The sequence below is a fragment of the Rhipicephalus microplus genome, chromosome 2 (genome assembly GCF_043290135.1).
Source record: "Rhipicephalus microplus isolate Deutch F79 chromosome 2, USDA_Rmic, whole genome shotgun sequence".
NCBI lineage: Eukaryota > Metazoa > Arthropoda > Arachnida > Ixodida > Ixodidae > Rhipicephalus > Rhipicephalus microplus.
In genome coordinates, this window is record NC_134701.1 from 157,418,423 (window position 1) to 157,436,408 (window position 17,986).

The following is a 17,986-nucleotide window of genomic DNA, read 5'->3' on the forward strand; positions in this document are numbered from 1 at the left end:
GGGCGAGAGACCGCAGCTGTGCGTTGTGACCCGAGGTGGGAGGCGGGACGCGACACGGGAGACGCAATCGGCGAGGACGCGGCCGTGCAAGTGTGCGCGGCTCGCCACGCGCGTCGTCGTGCGCAGGTTTGCCTTAAAGACCAGCTGTGCGCGACCTGCGCATTCCTTATTTGCGTAGAACGCATCATACGTTGGCCGTCGTACGCGGGCCGTCGCTTCCGCGGAGACCTCGCGCAGCAGGTATGCTGGCGTTATGTGTGTTCTTTGAAATAGAGAGTTTTAGTACTGCGGAATGGTGCTACGTACGCATCACGCAAGCGCCTTGCGTTACGTGGCGTCGTTTGCCACTAATCGGCTTTTAGTACGCCGTAGTACCCGCGTACGTAACCAGCGTGAAGCGTGTTGCGCCATCTGGTAGATCGAAATCAAAGCACGTGTTGTTGACAGCCAATGTGAGCCAATCCAAGTGTTATAGCCAGATTATAGCCATATTTCAAGCCACAGAGCCGGTCGGTGCTTGCCTTCGATGCCGCCATTTTGCAAAACGAAGTCTCGCGCTTTCGCGAACTTGTTCGAGAACGGCGCGATCAGCTCATACGTACGCACGCACGCATCTCATGCGTGCGTACGTAGCGGTTGCGTACGTAACGCGATACGTGCGAGTTGCGGTCTGCGCATGCGCACTCCGCAGAACGGGGCATCCTTACGTACGCAACGCCGCCACGTACGCAGCGTACGCAGTACTAAAGCTCTCTAATGTCTCGTAGCGCATCGCGGACGAGCGATCGTGAGTTTGAACTAGATCGTACGCGAGCGAAGTCATTACGAAGGGGAATTATGATTTTCAGGAACTGTGCTGTCGTCTTGCATAGTCGTCCTGATTTTATATTATAATACTTCACGTTATTCGTTGGCGCATATGCGTGTGGTGGTGTTGTTTTCATTGAAGCAACACCCATCGGACGTTTTTCTACCATTGTAAAATTGACTTGTTTATTTCGTCTACCAAGTTTTATAGTCGTGATGGCTTCACATTTAATGATTCATTATGAAAAAAGTAAGCTTATGCATATTAAATACATAGGTAAATAAATACCAAGAACATATTGATGATACGAGAAAGACTTGGCCTCGCAGACGACGACACGTGAAACATCCCACACGCTGCACTGTGCTTCCTTGCCGACCAGTGGTGGCCTTCACCGACGCGCTCAGGAGCAATAAAAAAAATCTCTTACGCGTGTGTGTGCGTGCGTGTATTGCGGACACGCCCAAACCGTGATGTCGCAGCCATCAGATTTGGAGGCAATATTCATTAGGGGACACCGTTTGGCGCTGAATCGTTTACTGGGAGGTACACGAACGACGGACTACCAGAAAGAGCGTCTGCTTTTTTTTTTAATACCTCAGTTTACGGAATCCAAAGCTTTGTTTGGCAAGACAAACAGCGAAGAAAACAGACACACGAATAGTCAATGTATCCATATGCTTTTACTAGGTGCACTCTCTATTTGCGTCGTTTACCATTGCGGTGTTTCTCCTCTGCCGTCGTTTGTGGTTTTTCTTCCTTTTCATCTGTGCTCTGACTGGACCCATAAGGACTGCATTTAACTACGCTTCTATATCAAGTGACGTTTTTGTGAGCGTAAGCTGTTATGAGCTCTGCGAAAGCTAATTCAAGCACTCAGCAAGGCACACAAGTGTCCGACGAAAGGGCCGCGCCGGTGCTTCAAACTTCTCTTGAAGATCTTGTGCAGGCGTCACGTTGGGCGAGGAATCACGTGAATAGATGTAACTTCGCATGGAACAAAAGCAAAATCACATTGAACATGACACAACGTTAATTTCGTAACGAGCAGATGGTTGCCAGCTGCGAGCGCATAACAAAGGGTTGAGCTGTACTTCATCGTTATCAGCAGCGGCCACATCATCTACAAAATACGCAGCTGGGTACGGGCGCGTGTTCCCTTACAGGAACGAGCACGGCGCGAGCCGCTGCTGTCGCAGTGCTCGTTGTAGACTTTTAGTGCGTGAGGACGACGTATTCTATGAAGAAGTGCGCCGCTTCTTCCCCTCTGAATATATTCAATCATTGCGAATGAATCATGCCACAGCAACTGAGCAAGCCCCACTGCTCCACCGACCCACTAAATATGAGAACGGGAACACGTGGGCGGGAAACACACGATTGAGAATTATGGACAGACGTGACCAATAATAGAGAGAAGTACTAATGAAAAGCTGAAATGTAGCTAGTGGAAAACACTGGTGCCGCATGTTTTAGCGTCGCTGTTTGACTCCATGTACGGAGTGCTTAGGTGGTGATTCTACTAAAAACGTTTCATTTCGTAGTTCATCCGTACTCATCTTTTGTGAAAATTTATGATGGTGATCTGTGACAGGACTCACTCTATCTCAATTTGAAGATCCCTGCTGCTCATTTTTTTTTTGGCGCACGTGTCCGTCATTTACTGAAAGCTCCGGGTGCACTGAAGATATTTGTCGGTGACCGAAACCTAAATGGCGTAATTAGGAAATGAGGCAGAAGTGGTGACGCTGACAGCAGGCGCAATCGAACGACCTGACTCACTTCCAGAAGGCTATACAGTGAGAAGGGCAAGAAATGCTTGACTCACCACGCGAGGGAACAGGCTGACGACCTCAGCTAAGTAATCACCTATTGTTTCGCTACCGATTCGTAAGCTGGAGTATCCACCCGCTGAGCGGCGAACCTAAATTAAGTGCGAGTTCCTTTTTTGTTTTTTAATTGTCAGTTCTCTCAAGAATCACTTGCAGGAGCCGGCTATCTCGCGACTGGATCGTAACGAGGTTTTTTCGAAGCAGCGATGCATATCTCAGCTCCACTCCTGAGTACGTATATTGGTAACTTCGAAAGAAAGATTGTCATCTCTCCGAAAAATATTTTTTTAAGAAAGTTCACCCTGTTTCCGACTATAAATTAGTTTCTATTCGTTTAGACCACTGACCGGTAGCACTTTATTATTTTTCTTTCTGGTGGTGTCATAAGAATGCACCAGATTAAATCTGACAGCTGCAACAACAAGAACAACGACAACAAACTACAACAACATCGTTGACAACGAGACATAAATATTTATGTGGACGCACGACGCACAAAGCTTTCTGTGATGGCAGAGGTGATATATATATATATATATATATATATATATATATATATATATATATATATATATATATATATATATATATATATATATATATATATATTCATAGTATTCAGAGCAGTGTTTTCGACGCTAGCGCTTTCTCAGAGAATATTATTTGCATGCTTGCATACGTACTTGTGCACAGCCCCTCAAGTTATTTTTCATTTTCGCATCTTTTCTTTCATTATGTTTTTAAGCAACGAGTTGAAGCTTGTGGTATAGGCAGCTCTGACGGCGCCTACTATCGCATGTTGTGCACGTAGAAAAGCAATAAGCCCCAGATAACAACAACAACAACGCAGACGACGATGGCTGCAGCAACAACAAGAAAGCTTTGTTGGAGCAGCTGTGCAGCTCTGCCATGCCGGAGTGTAAATGGGAAGAGAGAGAGGGGGGGCTGCTAGACGCCGTCGCAGAGGTAATTATCGGCTTGCTTTGAAGTCGAGTAAGAAGTAGGAAGGGTGCTATGTGATGTCCTCGCTTATCGTTAGCGAATTCCGGCAGCCGAACGCAGTGCACTCAGTGGCACCGCCCCACGTTCGGCGCAGTGCGAAGAAAAAGCGTTCTCAGCATGGTGCCCGTATCTACTACGCTCCTTGCAGCGTTCTTACCGGCTTCTGCGGCTGTGAAGAAGTCATCTCTGGCGCGTACTCACGCCCTACGCAAGGGCCCGTATTTTACGTGAAAGCTAGAGGCGAGGGAGGAGGGGGGGCACACTTTGCCCGATTGATTTATGGCACTCGCTCTTGGTGTTGGCTCGGGCTGGGTTGGCGTCGAAGGAATAGTGTCGCAGCTGATATAAGTGTATACGAGTACTACCGCAGTATCTTAGTTCTGTGCAGCGCCCTCTCAAAGTACAAATAAGGTGAATGGTGTCTATAAGGTGATTTTCACAATATATACACTGCAAAAATGTTTACACTCTAAAGGGTGTATTTTTTATCCCATGGGCAACACCATGTTAGAGTGTAGAACGTAGGGTTTAAGAATACATTACACCCCACTTCTATAGGCTTTTATGAACACCCCTAAACTATGAGTGTTAGATCAAGCTACACCCGTGCTACTGGGGTGCAACACATAAAACTACCCTTGAAACGATGGCAGTTACATGAATAAGCTTTACTTAATCAAATATGAAGCGAAATTAACGGGAAAACTAAAGGAGACTCACACAGGAGGAAACGATTCGACCTCGGTGTCTCCGCTGTTCTATAGAACAGTTGAGGCTTGGAACAATTGGTGATGCATATTTGATGAAATGGTGTGTCATGAAAAGGGCAACAAAAGAGGAGATTGGTGTTAGACTTGAAGCCCACAATGTGCAGTGTACTAAGAGTATATTATTTAATAAAGATATGCTCTTGTTGGCGGCAGTGGGGGGACTAGTCATAATTTGAAAAGTCGCTAGTACGTGAGACACGTATAATTATAGTATATGTGTGCGTGGATGGGAGTGGAAATCAGTACTGTCGTGGATAGAATTTTGCTGGAAATTTCGTCAACGTTGGCAGGGAAAAATTCTCGAAATAGGGAATTTTCATATCTCTGAATAAGAGTAGTGCAGAACACCACTGAGCGTCATCTCCTTGTATTTAGTAGAGTATAGCGTGACTTCGTCTCGTATTCGGAAATACGTGTTCAGATTCGCAAACCAATTGTAAGAAAAAAAAAAAAACAAGGGCACCGTGTGGTTTCTTTCATCTATACTGACCTGGTTTCTCGATCGGAGAGAATTTTCGCGAGATCTTTAATCGTCGTCGCTGTATTCGCATCGGTCATGTCAGTGCCAGTCAGAAGAAAAGCCGCGGCAATGTGCCAGCTTCTCGCTTGCGGAAAAATTACCAGAGCATTGTGGCTCAGGGGTGACGCACCTGAGGAGAGGTATTTGTTAACGGGCTGGAGCCGTAACCGAGTCCGAATTCGTAGCCGTCAATGTAAACGCACATATCGCTGCCTGTTTGAGGACGGTTGTTCTGATGAGATGATGACGCTGGCTGGTTGAATATAGGGTTCTCCTGTACGAAACATAGGGGATTTGCATGGATTTTCCGATGGGGCGTTAGGAAAACGAAGAAGCGAATAAGAGGATGCATATTTACAAACATTCAGATGCTCATAATTCCAACCGGAGCTCTCAACTTAGCGGCACTCTTCATTTATAATATACAGCTAAATGCCTTTTGATAGACGAAGTGTTGGGCTTGAATAAAGTACTTCGCTGTAGAGGCTATTTCATTTTCAAATACTGGGCATCGTACCGCTTGCAATGTGAACTGGATGTCATGAATCTATCGTTAGGTTGGTCATTTCGTTGTGGCAGTGTAATCTAGTAGGTGTCGCTAATGGCACGTTAACCGACAGAAAGCTGATAACAAATTCTATTACTGATAAAGGCTGAGCAAAGTAGACTTGTGTACCCATGTGGTCTCGTGCAGGTGTGTCTCCCGAAACGAATACTTTTCTTTCTTTTTGTGTACCTTTCCTGCAGCTGGGCATCTTTTCGTACTTCTCCGAAGAAGCACTACTGAAGGCACTAGCATTAATTAGGCAAGCCTACGCAGTCCAACAGTTGGCACTGCTGCACACGTGTGCTCATTTGTGGCTGTCAGGAACCGAATGCCTCTGCATTATCAGCTCTCTTTATCTCTCCCCTTCCATCTCTTACCCTACCTCGAATTCCTCGGCTTCGCACGACTCGGGGCAAACACCTGCGAGGGAGCGCTGGGCGATTGCTCGAAGCGACCCCACGCTCGCGCAGTTCTGCCAGGCCACAACCAACCAACAAGAAATCGTCTCTCCCGCGCATCCTCCACGCATCCCCTACATGTAAACCGTGCGCGCCACCTGTGGTGTGGCGGCTTGGTTGGCTTGGGTTTGCAGGTTGTTTGTGCCGCACAAAAGGTAGAGCGGTCGGTAGGTAGGTGGGGCCTTGTTAGTCCTGGAGATATACTGCGGGCGTTTACGCGGAAGCGCCGCCGCATGCGGACCTCCTCCTACGTGTGGCGCTGCCACCGCCCGCACGTCGTGCACGCGCAGGCGGAGAAGAATGCCAGCTTTGCGGTGCTTTCCTTCTCTGTTGAAAACGAAGGAGGGAACGGCGCCATCGCTTCTGCAGGCTTTTGCACTCGGCCAGGAAAGAGCCCCGGGAGCCGCGATAACGATGAAAAACTGAACGGCGGCGTGGTGTCCTGCAGTTCAATTCACACGTGGCGGCGTGGCCGCTTTGTTAGTGCTGGTTGGCGTAAAGCGGTGTAAGTGGGTCGCTGATCGACAAATCTGCAGTTCTGCAATACGCAAGACTAAATCTCTGCTGCTCAAAAGTATGATAAATAGGAGTAATAACGAGTTTGTGGGGAGGTAAGCACAATAAATTGTCGTACTGTAAACGCGAAAAGATGCATAGACCAAGAAAGAACAAATAGCTTACTGGCGTTAGGGCTCCCCATACAAAAACCTTGTTTAAAATAAGAACGTTTTCGACGAGAACGAATAGTCGTCGAAAGCAGGCATCAGATTTGTTTAGCGACTTGGCTGCTTTTCAGTCGAATAAACTGAGCAGCCCTGCTTTTTATGAATTTAACATAAATATATCGTTTATAGTACAACCTGTTTCGTCTATGCCCCACCAACAATCCACCACGTGCGGCGACTATCCAGGAGACTGAGAAAGGCACTCGTTCTCCGCGTACCGAGGCACAGCACGCGCAGCAGCCAATCGGATGGATTGATGGATGGATTGATATGGCTGCACTCTTTACATCGGGCGGTAGCTAGCGCCACCAAGTCGTTATACCAGGAACCATGACCCCTTTCCATATTCCTCTCACAACGTCATACCTATTGTAATTCCACAGTGCCCTGTTTTTCATCACCGCTGCATTCCTGTTACCTTTAGTCGTCACGTATATTTCGTGTTCCCTTGGGTACTCGGCACCGTTGCTTATTCATACGCCCAGATATTTGTGTTTATCTGTTATCTGTAGCGTGACCTCCTGTATTCTAAGCTCACTACCTTCATTATCATTAAAAATCATGACGGCTGATTTTTCCTTACTGAATCTAAAATATAACCTATCTCCCTCATTACCGCAGATGTCCATCAATCTCTGAAAATCTTCATTCGGAGAATAGCGGTACAATGCCATCTAGGATATCCTCACTCAACTACAGTTTGTATGTACTTCTATGAGACCGCGCCGTCTATTATACTGTTCGGGAGATACTGCCTTATTTTCTACGGCTGCCTGAATCGGAACACCGCCGCACGTGCCGATCCAGGTGGCCGGATTTTTTTATTTCTAGTCTCTTCTTCTCTCGGTTGCGCGTGACGCATGACAAAGATGGACTAAGAGGAGCGTCGCCCCTAAAAAATTGCAGCGCTAGGAACGACACAGGTAGTCGTCTAATTTCTGGGATTGGTTTTCTTCGCACAAGTGGCTCAAACCCGATCAAGACTATAGGATGTACGTCTCAACTTTCTTGCGCTCTATGCTTCATTCTTCAATAATGGAGTGATAACTATCCAAACTACGCTCTCTGAAACATACACTACTTTGGAAGTGGTCCGTAAATGCAACGACAAAAATTAAGTGAACGCATGCAGTCCAGCGGAACGCAACCGATCAGGTGGAAGTCTGTGCTACCTTGTGCAAGCGAGCGAGGCGTTCAACACGACGCAGTGAGGCGTGGGCCCTGTGGCTTCTGTATATTTTTTCTGTTTCCTCTTGCTAGAAGTCTCGTTCGAAATGGGATCGAGAGTTGTCATTGTTCTTTCGCCAGAGGTTCAGACGCACACAACTCTCACAGGCTATACGGCGAAGCAGCACGAGGTATCGTTCGGTGAACGTACTTTGCCAGATGAAAGCGGCTTCAGATCACGCGGAAGTGACAAACGGAACGGAAGAAAGGAGATGCCGGTGTAGAAAGAAAAAAAAAACAAATCTAAGAAAAAAGGAGAGACTCAGCAGTGAGTAACCCGCACCCACGCACACACACCCTCACGCCAATCTCTCATCGTCCCCATACGGAAGCGGAAAGCCATCCACGCGAATCAACTTGAAAGAAGAAGATGAACAGATAAAACCGCGGGAGAAGTCGCCGTCTGCGACTTGTGGGAGTTGGCGGTGATTGGATGGGGAGGTGCTGATAGACCGCTGCGTGCGTCCTATTGACTCGGGGCCTCTCGCGTGACTTCGCATAGACCTGTGGCACGCAGACCCCGCGGTGATGGTCTTGTATATGGCGTGGGCGAAGCGGGGTCTTCGACGTTAACATGACTATTCTTTTTGATATACTGCACCGGGGCATACAATCATGAGCGCCGCTCCCGCTAAGATCTTGCGAGCTGGCTGCGATATGCGTCGGACAAGTGAAGCAAGTGGACAGGCGTGTATCGCTATGTATGCGCAGATGGCGGTGCTATAGCAGCAGCCGCCGCATCTGCTGCTGCTGTTGGCGCGGCTGCCGGAGTTTTGAAATATGGCGTCACTCGTGACGGAGGGGATCGAGTCGCGCCCGAAGGCCGTGTAGCTTCGCGCACTGCACCCGTGCGAGGCGTGCCGTCGTTATGAGAGTAACACTCTGCTGGGCACGGGCGCCATCTGCTGCTGCTGCTGTGCTGTGCTGTCGATTCTGTATGTGAGCGTGTGTCGCGAGTGTTATATGGCACCTTCTCGGTCAGGCCTATCTGATAAGCTCCTTGTAAGCTCTAATTCCGACACGACTGCGAGGACCGCACATTTGCCTCCTGTTGTGAGCTGTGTGTGTGTTAAGGTGTGGCATCTGCAAGCAAGAAGAAAAAGCGGAACTGTGCTTCTGTTTTGTTTATTGTTTGACTCGGCTACAACGCGATCGTGTACGTATTTTCGCGAGAGCTGAATGTACGGCCGTGCAGGTGTGCCCAACTCGTAACGTTTATCCTGTTCTGCTAACTTGGACGGTTCCTTTCTTTCTCACTTTGCCTCTCTAAACATGGAGTCATCTCATAACTCAGATTTGAAACATGCTAATTAGAGCTTTCTGAATACTGCACAATAGCTGATGATTCGGTGGATACTTTCTTCGTGATTCAAGAGCACAAGAACAGAAAACGTCACCATGTAGGTGGAACTAGGACCGATTTCATAAAGCTTTCATATCGTATAAGGGCGTTTTTCAGTTTGTCAGCCGAATTAGCTAGAGATATGTCCAGTATCGTGATTGAAAAAAAAGTTTCTTCTGCGAAAATTTTCCTCGGAAGACGTTTTCGTGAATACGGACCCTGGTGTTCACCCTGGGAGAGTCAACTGTGGGTCATGTGGCCAGAAGGCTGTGATACGAACATATGATATGAAAAAAAAACTTCTGTCATTTCATCCGTCCTAGAGATCGAAAGGGTAGTGAGAGAAAGAGATAGAGAAAGAGGCGCACCGATAGCGAGTGCACACTCACGGTATCAACAACGGTGGCACCAACAGCGTCAGCCACAGCAAAGCAAGTGGCAGATGCTCGCTTATCGCGGCTCGTCGACGGAGAGCAGTCGCCTCGTGAGCGCGCTCTTATGGTGGGATGAGGAAGCGGGCTCAACTCCCACGCTCATAACTATAACACCACCTGCATTTCACTTTGCCGACCTTATGACCCTTTCGGAAAATGGAGGGTCACAGTGCCAGAAGAAGAGCGATTGAAGAAGACGCCAATGACCCGCTACGCTGTATTCTTTTTGCTGCTGTCTGTTCGCAACGGGAGTGTGTCTCCGGTGAAGAAACCCACCCCCGGAAAGCGCCGCGCGCGCCCATCGTGACGCGTGGGTGCCGTCACATTCATTTGCGCCAGGCTTACACCTAACACAAAACAGTTCGCCTCGGTGGATCAGTGGCTAGGGTGCTCCGCTGCTGAACCGAAGGTCGCGGGTTCGATTCCGGCCGTGGCGGTCGCATTTTGATGCAGGCGAAATGGTGCAGGCTCGTGTACTGCGCGATGTCAGTGCACGATAAAAAACACCACATAATCGAAATTTCCCGAACCCTCCACTACGGTGTCTCCAATAAGCATAACTTAGTTTTGGGACGTGGAACTCCACATATTGTTTATTACCTAAACCAAAACACCACGCTTCCGTTGGTTATACATCATACGAGCAGGCAGGTTGCCTTCCTGCAGATAGTGCTCCTTAGCAGTCACATCGGCCTTCTCAGCATCAACAACGATTGTACCCGATTTCGCTCATGATGCAGTTTGATTGACAGACGTCCCCGGTGAAGATCGAGTCCGCCCTCCAGGTTTGCTACTATCGAGAAGCAGTGCTCACGCCACAATGCCATTAAGCAGCACAAGTAATATATGAGCCTATATGCACAGATGTTGCTGACATGCCTGAAGAATTAAAGGAATGGCGTATAGCTACGACGTCCCGTTCAATTTCGTAGCGGTCACGATGTTTCGCTCGCAGTGGCGCGGGACCACCTTGAATCAAGCAAGCGCCTCTGGGGACACTTGCGGCGAGAACAGTTGCTGTAGTTTGCAGAGGGGCTATTCCTATCGATTTATTACTGCATAATAATATTCAGTCGCCGATTGTAAATAACAGCAATAATTTTAAGTTCTTTGTTTGTACTTTTTGTGGTGTCGAAGGAAGCGAAACGTTCTGCACGAGAGTGCTGCGTTTCTGCCCTTATTGCCTTCTAGAATAAATGGAACAATTTATACTCGTCAAAAAGAGAGCATGCGCCCACGAACGCGCCTGTGAGTGGCGCGACATTCACTTGGCAACAGCATAGCACCACTGCAGTCAGGCAGTGTACTAGAAGTGAGGCTGACGTCGCTGCATTGTTGAAGTGTTGACAGATTGGCAGCGCTGACGCGTTCGCTCGCGTTGCTGGTTTGAAGAGTGCCGCAAGTGCCGCACATGCGTTTCTCGCACCGCGCGCCTTATCGTGACTCTTTTTTTTTTTCTCAACGCTGTATTCACACGTTCCGCACTGTCTTCTTGTTATGACCGCCGTAGTGGAAGCTCGGAGCTAACTCGTGTTCCCGAGAAGCTTGGGTCATCCTGCGTAGCATCGCGGGTCCAGTCTTCACGTCGTTATCCGGTATATATCCAAATTCAAAATTTCGGTATCTTTGAAAACGCCAGTATGGCAGAAAGAGTATAGTTCCCGGTACAGCGCGCTATATAACTATCCTGCGCTTTTTCGTGGTGTACGGTTACACACACACACACACACACACACACACACACACACACACACACACACACACACACACACACACACACACACACACACACACACACACACACACACACACACACACACACACACACACACACACACACACACACACACACACACACACACACACACACACACACACACGCACGCACGCACGCACACACACACACACACATATATATATATATATATATATATATATATATATATATATATATATTATCGGTCTTTTGTGGGCACTTGAAACCTCGCGCGCTCGTCCTCCGTTTTTCTCACGATCAAGCACGGCAAGATAGAGGGGGTGTCTTCTTTGAATACTACTAAAAAAATATCCATGGGACCTGCGTTGCTGGTCTGCGTGTGTTTACGTGCTTGACAATGCAGTCTTTAAAGACGCACCTTGAGGGCCACGTCTTCATGATCTTATCGAGAGTCTAATAAGAGGGTCGGGTGCAAACACCGCCTGCCATTGAACGGTGGGTTGCTTGCTGCCGGTGGGTGCATGACGCAGAGGAGAGACACAGCGATCGAGATCGAGGTAGGAAGTATACGCAGCCTCTTGCGCGATCCACCATAATCATACCGGCGATGCTCCAGGAGAATTCCTTCTGGGAACGCGGATATTAGCTCGTTGTCGGTGCAAGCTGTGCAAATGGAACACACATAGGTACAGTTGACGACTTTATACTGGGGAAGTCACGCAGGTCCATAATTATGCACTGTCAACGCTCGGTGAAAAAAGCCGCGATACAAAACTTGAAGAGACATAGAAGGTTGGCGCCAGTCTCGAGAAATATACAGTATTCTTGCAGAACGAGGAGGCCGTGAGCGGCATCTAGATTTGCATGCGGCTAGCTTAATTATATGTTTTGACTTAACCCCTCCTGATCATTGAAGCATTTGGTGCGCTTTCTCGTATGGGGTGTGGCCGATCGGGCTGTTCTCGACATGACCAAACTCTTTCACATTGTTCAATTCGCAATCTTCACGTCTCCCGTCTACTCACCGTAGGGGGTAGTTAGGCCTGCCCAATGAGCTTATAGCTGCAAGAATATGCCCAACATTGCAGTGTTGAATTGTGCGCCCAGAATGCAAACGCTGAATTCGTTGAAGCGTGCCTTCACTGTTCCCTTCGTATACGCTTCTTGTGTTACGCGTAGATAGCTGCTCCAAGCTGCGCATTGCTTAAGCTTCGCAAATTTCATTGTTGTGCTTCAACTAATCTGGCTCAGTCTGAGTGTGCTCGATTCGCCAGTCTGGTGTTGCGGCTTATGCTACGGCAGATGCCGCATGCAGTCTTGTAACTGTCCTGTATCCCACATACCACTGCTCCAGATGCCATCTTCTGACGCTGTGCACGGTCGTTGGTAAAAAAAAAAATTGGACAACCACGTGAGCTAGCTGTCATAGCTCCGCTTGATTGGTCACAATCTTCTGAGTGGACTTATTCACCAAGTGGTGGTATCAGTTCGAAAAGTTCACGTGATGAGTGCGGCTGTGAGGATATACACGAAAGAACTCCGAGTTGCGCCTTTTGCCAAGCGCCAGTGCGGGAAGAAGACCTGATACCGTACACCTTTCATGAATGTGCCCTGGGCTACAGGCGGCTCGTCGACGCCACATGCGGCGTCTAAAACTTATAGCGCACCAGGCCGCGTGACTTGCAGCGGTAGATATGGTCCGCATCATAGGTTAATTCCTTTAGCGTTTCATGGAGGAAGTACAAATGCACGATTTTGTTTATTGTATATTGATGCAGTGGGGGAACTAAAAAAAAAAAGAGCTCGTTCCGCCAGGGATGACGGTACCGCTGAATCAACAGCTCGATGCACTGCGATGGGCCTGTGATCCTGGCATATTTGTTCGTCTAGTTTCACTGGGAGACAGAAATGTAAGGTTAGACGAGGAAGACTCACACGGAAAGCCACTGCTACTCCCACATACGATTTTTTTATTTCCACAGTGGGAAGTAAAGGAATCGTCTTGCAAAGGATTCATTTACTTTACACTTGGGTGCCGAAAAAAAATGGCGTATGTGCTTGAATACCGGCTCCTCGCCCAGCAAGTATTATTAAAGTACGCCTCTATCCCGTCAGAACTGTTATGCATAGGATGTTCGCAATTGTTGCTGCTCTCCTCTGCATTATTAACGCACAAATTTTAGGGTAGTGACATAGAAGAAAGCAGATGTGCAGTGCCCAGGCGGGCCGCTGTATGGTAGTGGCTCTCATTGCCGCTTCGTGATCATAATGTCCACGTGCACAATGCACTACCGCCACAACGGCCGACCTGAGAAGGCCACGCCAACTGCGTCGTCACCCGCTGAGTTTAGGAAGGTGAACGCGCAGGTCCTCTCATGGGCGGTCGAGGCTCAAGAAGGGTGCAATGGCGCATGCTATATATACAAGGCCCCTGCCAAGTACGCCCTCCGTATATCTGACGCCATTTGGAGCGGAACAATGGGCACTTCGGGCTATGCCGTCGCCCATGCAATATATGTTTGTTGTGTTTGTGCCCGTAGATATATGCGAGCGCTATTACGCGCGTGGCCGACCGTGACTGCTTGTGAGATGCACAACAATGGCGAATACTGTGTTCGCTGGAGAGACAAAAAATAAAATGGGTAGAACGGAAGGATTAGAGTGAAATGGACAACGAGAGGTGCTCATATTTTGAAATACGGATATGTGCATGGTCGATGAATGGACATACTATCGTGGACGAATGATGGTTCGCGGCAAAACAATTTTAAATTCCTTTATGTAAACATAGAACAAAATTTGTCTTGCTTATGGGGAAATAACGATTTGTCGGGAGCCTATTGTGGTGAGAGAACACATTTACCCTATATGACTTCAGCAGGTGCGTACTCGGGCTCTTCTTGAAGGTGGAGGGATTTGAGACTTAGAATGTGATAGATGATGATCGCACAGATGCTTACAATAGAGAATGATACTAATAAGTTTAGTGGATTCCCAATTAACCGTCTAAAGACGCAGTAACCATGCACCGGGAGGCTTAATTGGATTGTCACGTCAAGTGAGCTAGTCGAACGCTTACAAATTTCCGATTGAAGCGGTGAGACAGGAAAGTTAGTACATACGGCCATCGCCAGGGTAAAAAATAGTCCTATATGCCGTGGAAATTAAATTTGAGGGGATTGTGAATTCATCCATTTATTCATTTTTTGGCTAATACTCCGTGGGCTGCGCTTTTGGGCGGCACTAGTAATAGAAGCCAGCCGCTTAGCTCTGTCCGACATTTCTACTAGCACCCTGGACCACACCACGAGTCCTATAGTGCCTTCGTCATGTACCGCCGTGCAACTCGCAATGGTTCAAGTTGCATTGCCTTCCAGATCTGGCGGTGCGTCGCGCAGTTCCTCCTTCGCACTGTTGGTAGATTTGACGCCACATATAGACGGTATTTCGTCCTCGCTTGCGAACTGAGACGATCAGAGCCATGCCCGCCGACATAGGTTGTTCGACATGCACGTGCGTTCGTCATGGTCTTGCACACTCCTGCAGTCGCTGTATGTCGCGGCACGAGTTCCTCGCATGGCTGACGAACGACCACAGGTATAAAATCGCGCCAGAGCTTTTCTTCAAGACGTCTGTACACACTGTATTACCAAGCAGGTAATTGCGCGATTTCAGCTCGCTGTACTGGGCCCGGACCGCCCAGCAAACAATGAGAGCTTTTTTTTGTGTTTGTCTTCGGCTCAAACCAGCTGCTTATTAAGGTCGTTTTCTTCTGTGATGATTGCATACAGCAGTGGTAAATGTTTTGTGTTGCTTTCTATTAAGTCAAAAGCCTGAAATGCCTCGTCAATTGACTTTCGGCGTTGGCGGTGTCGACACCAGTGGCGTAAAAAAAATTGTCAGCATGTGACGACAGCACAAATCACCCTAACGTGTGACGTCGTCATCGCGTTATCGTTACATCACTACGACGTCACATGAAGCCTTCTTCTTAAAAGAAGGGCCGATCACGGAGGCCGTGTAAGACCGCGTTAAGTACAGAAAGCCTCCGGAAGGGATGAGTGAGGAGGACGGATCCGTACATCGACTGCGAAGAAATAGAGGAGTGAGAGAGTCGGCTCAGGCAGCTTCATAAGATACCCTACGGGTATTCCAGGATCTCTTGGTTGCATGGTCCTGTGGATTGTCCTGCTTTACGTTACCCTTAGAAGTTCTGGCATTGTGGCTATATTACTTTCGAACTCATTTCGAAGAGCCGCTTCGATGACTAGGTGCTGCAGATAGATGAATAAGAGAGATAAGAAGAGGGCCGTAGAAGTAAACTGTAGGAAATGTGTTGTTGGGTACCGCATACTGAGGATATTTGAAAGGTGCGTATACTATATATAGAACGAGTACGAATGAACAACAAAGGAACGCACGCACTTCATTTATTGCACAGTCACGAAATGCTTGTCAGAATAGAGGGTACGATAAAACGATGCTGCGAATAACGACTCAATTTGTTGGTAACTCTCCGTAGACAAGATTGGCGACCTGTCGTAAAAGCCGGAGAGACCGAGCGCACACTTCTTTCCTTTGGAGCAGTGCTTCGTTTGTATCTTTGCAGTTGATTAGTTGTCGTGCGCTTATTTAGTACCGCTCTACGGTGTTTATGCCACCTCCAGAGAAGACGGGAACACCCCAACTACTGAGAATGCTAAAGACTACAGTGGTAGCTCTTTTTTCCCCTTAGTGGCAGGGCTTCGTTTGTATCTGTGCAGTTCATTAGTTGCCGTGCGCTAATTTAGTACTGCGGTATACGGTGTTTATGCCACCTCCAGAGAAGACGGGAAAACCCCAACTAATGAGAATGCTAAAGAGTGCTGTGGTAGGTAAAACCAGTCGATGGCAAAACTGCGCACACGCGTGCCAAGGGACGGATAGTGCGAAGCGCGTCCACCTGTTACTTCGCGTTTATGCGCTTGTTGACCATCAGTGACGTGGTGTGTATACACGCGAACAGATATGAACAGGCGGTTAAGTCCACGCACTTAGCTCCACGCGTTGTGAGCCACCATTTCGGTACGCGACGAAGCATGTGAAGTCAGCATCACTGGCCTCACATGCTTCCCTCTTCGTATAGTAAGCCGGAAGGTGGAGGAGGGGGGCGGCATTATCGCTGTTTTGGCTGTATCGGCACTTAGCCAAAATTTACTTATCGAACTTTCGGAGTGTTACGTCTGAATGTGTGTGTTAGCACTCAGTAGTGGGCATTTCGCGTACCTTCCAGGAAAGGGCGCAGTCGGCGCATTTCCATGCCTTCATCCTCACCGATAAAACAGCCTGTAAGTGGACGTATAGCTTCGCATTTTTGCGCGTCGTTTCCTTCTCTTCATTTTCTCCTTCTCGCACTGAGTTCCTTCAAGTATAATTGATGAACCGACTCTCCAAACAAACCGTCCTTTTCTGTTCGGTCCATCGTCCAGTACAAGTGATCCTGCACAGCGTCAAAATGTGTTACGCGCTTGGCTTCACACACAACAAGCGCCTCATTTCCCCCCGGAAAAGGTGCATCTCTGATGAGTGACGTAACACCTCGCTATACCGCCGCGACCTTCATCGTTCTTTAAATGCACCGTCTTGCCCGGCGGGTTTCCCTCATCGCGGTCGGTGGATGGCCACCCAGGCTGATTGGGCACGGCTTTTCACCGCCGTCTCTCGCATCTGCAGCACGCAGCGCGACGCGGCCTTGGTGCTTCGCCGCACAGAATTAAGAGCGAAAAGCAAGGTTGACCGTGCTTGTAGATGCGGAAGTGGCCAGGAGTGTTCGTATCCATGTGGGATTGACGACCCTATCTCACGGCTTAAGATAGCACCAGCGGCAGACGGGCCACGCGCCTCCAAGTGAATCATCGAGGAGAGACTTCCTCTTTTCTGCTGTCTCTCCCGTGTTTGAACGCTTGCAGGACTGTGTAGATAACTTGGAATACTCTACTTAAGTGAGTGCAGCTTGTTTTTGTGACACGTCGTGGAGTGTTGATGGCCATGGCGTCGCGCTGTCGTTAATCTCGATGGAGCTGGTTCAAATTCCGGCCACGGCGGCCGCATTTCTATGGAGAGTAAAGTGCGAATACGACTGTATGTGTACTTACGAAATATTTGATTGGTCGATTTCGAGCGCTCCGGAGGCTCTTGAAAAGCATGTAATATAACAACTAAGCGTTACTAAAGTAAACCGGATGAATTATGATTATCAAGGAGGAAGAGGACTTGCGTACTACACGTCCTTATCGTCGAGCTTTAAAGCTGCTGAATTCAACTCCTTTCAGACACAGTCAGAGTGCTATCAAACGTCAATAAGGATATGCCACAAGAATGAAGATGGTGAAAATATTTCGGAGTCCCGTTCTACGGTGTGTTTCGTAATCACTGTGTTGTTTCACAAGCAAAACCGCTGAATGTAATTAATTTAATTGTTTTTGTTAGTGACTTGCAATTTCCTCTACTACTCAGCGGTTGGTGTTCTAAACTGCTTGCATCTTTTGCTGGTAACTTGCGGCAGTAAAGTAAGGTACTTTTATATTGCTTCTCTAAGCCAGCTCTCATTTCCATTGCCCTCAAT

At 48.1% G+C, this 17,986-nt stretch overlaps 1 protein-coding gene across 4 annotated transcripts in view; it reads left to right on the forward strand.

Moving 5' to 3' along the window:
* The window catches only part of LOC119170652 (CD151 antigen), a 264,301-nt gene that overhangs the window by 120,930 nt on the left and 125,385 nt on the right, over positions 1–17,986 (forward strand). The window contains exon 1 of one of the 4 annotated variants that reach the window (XM_075886955.1): positions 11,242–11,260. The exons of the other annotated variants lie outside the window; for them this stretch is intronic. The gene's annotated coding sequence lies outside the window, so the exon portion shown is untranslated. Of the gene's footprint in view, positions 1–11,241; positions 11,261–17,986 lie in introns of those variants that run through there. 4 annotated transcript variants of the gene reach the window in all.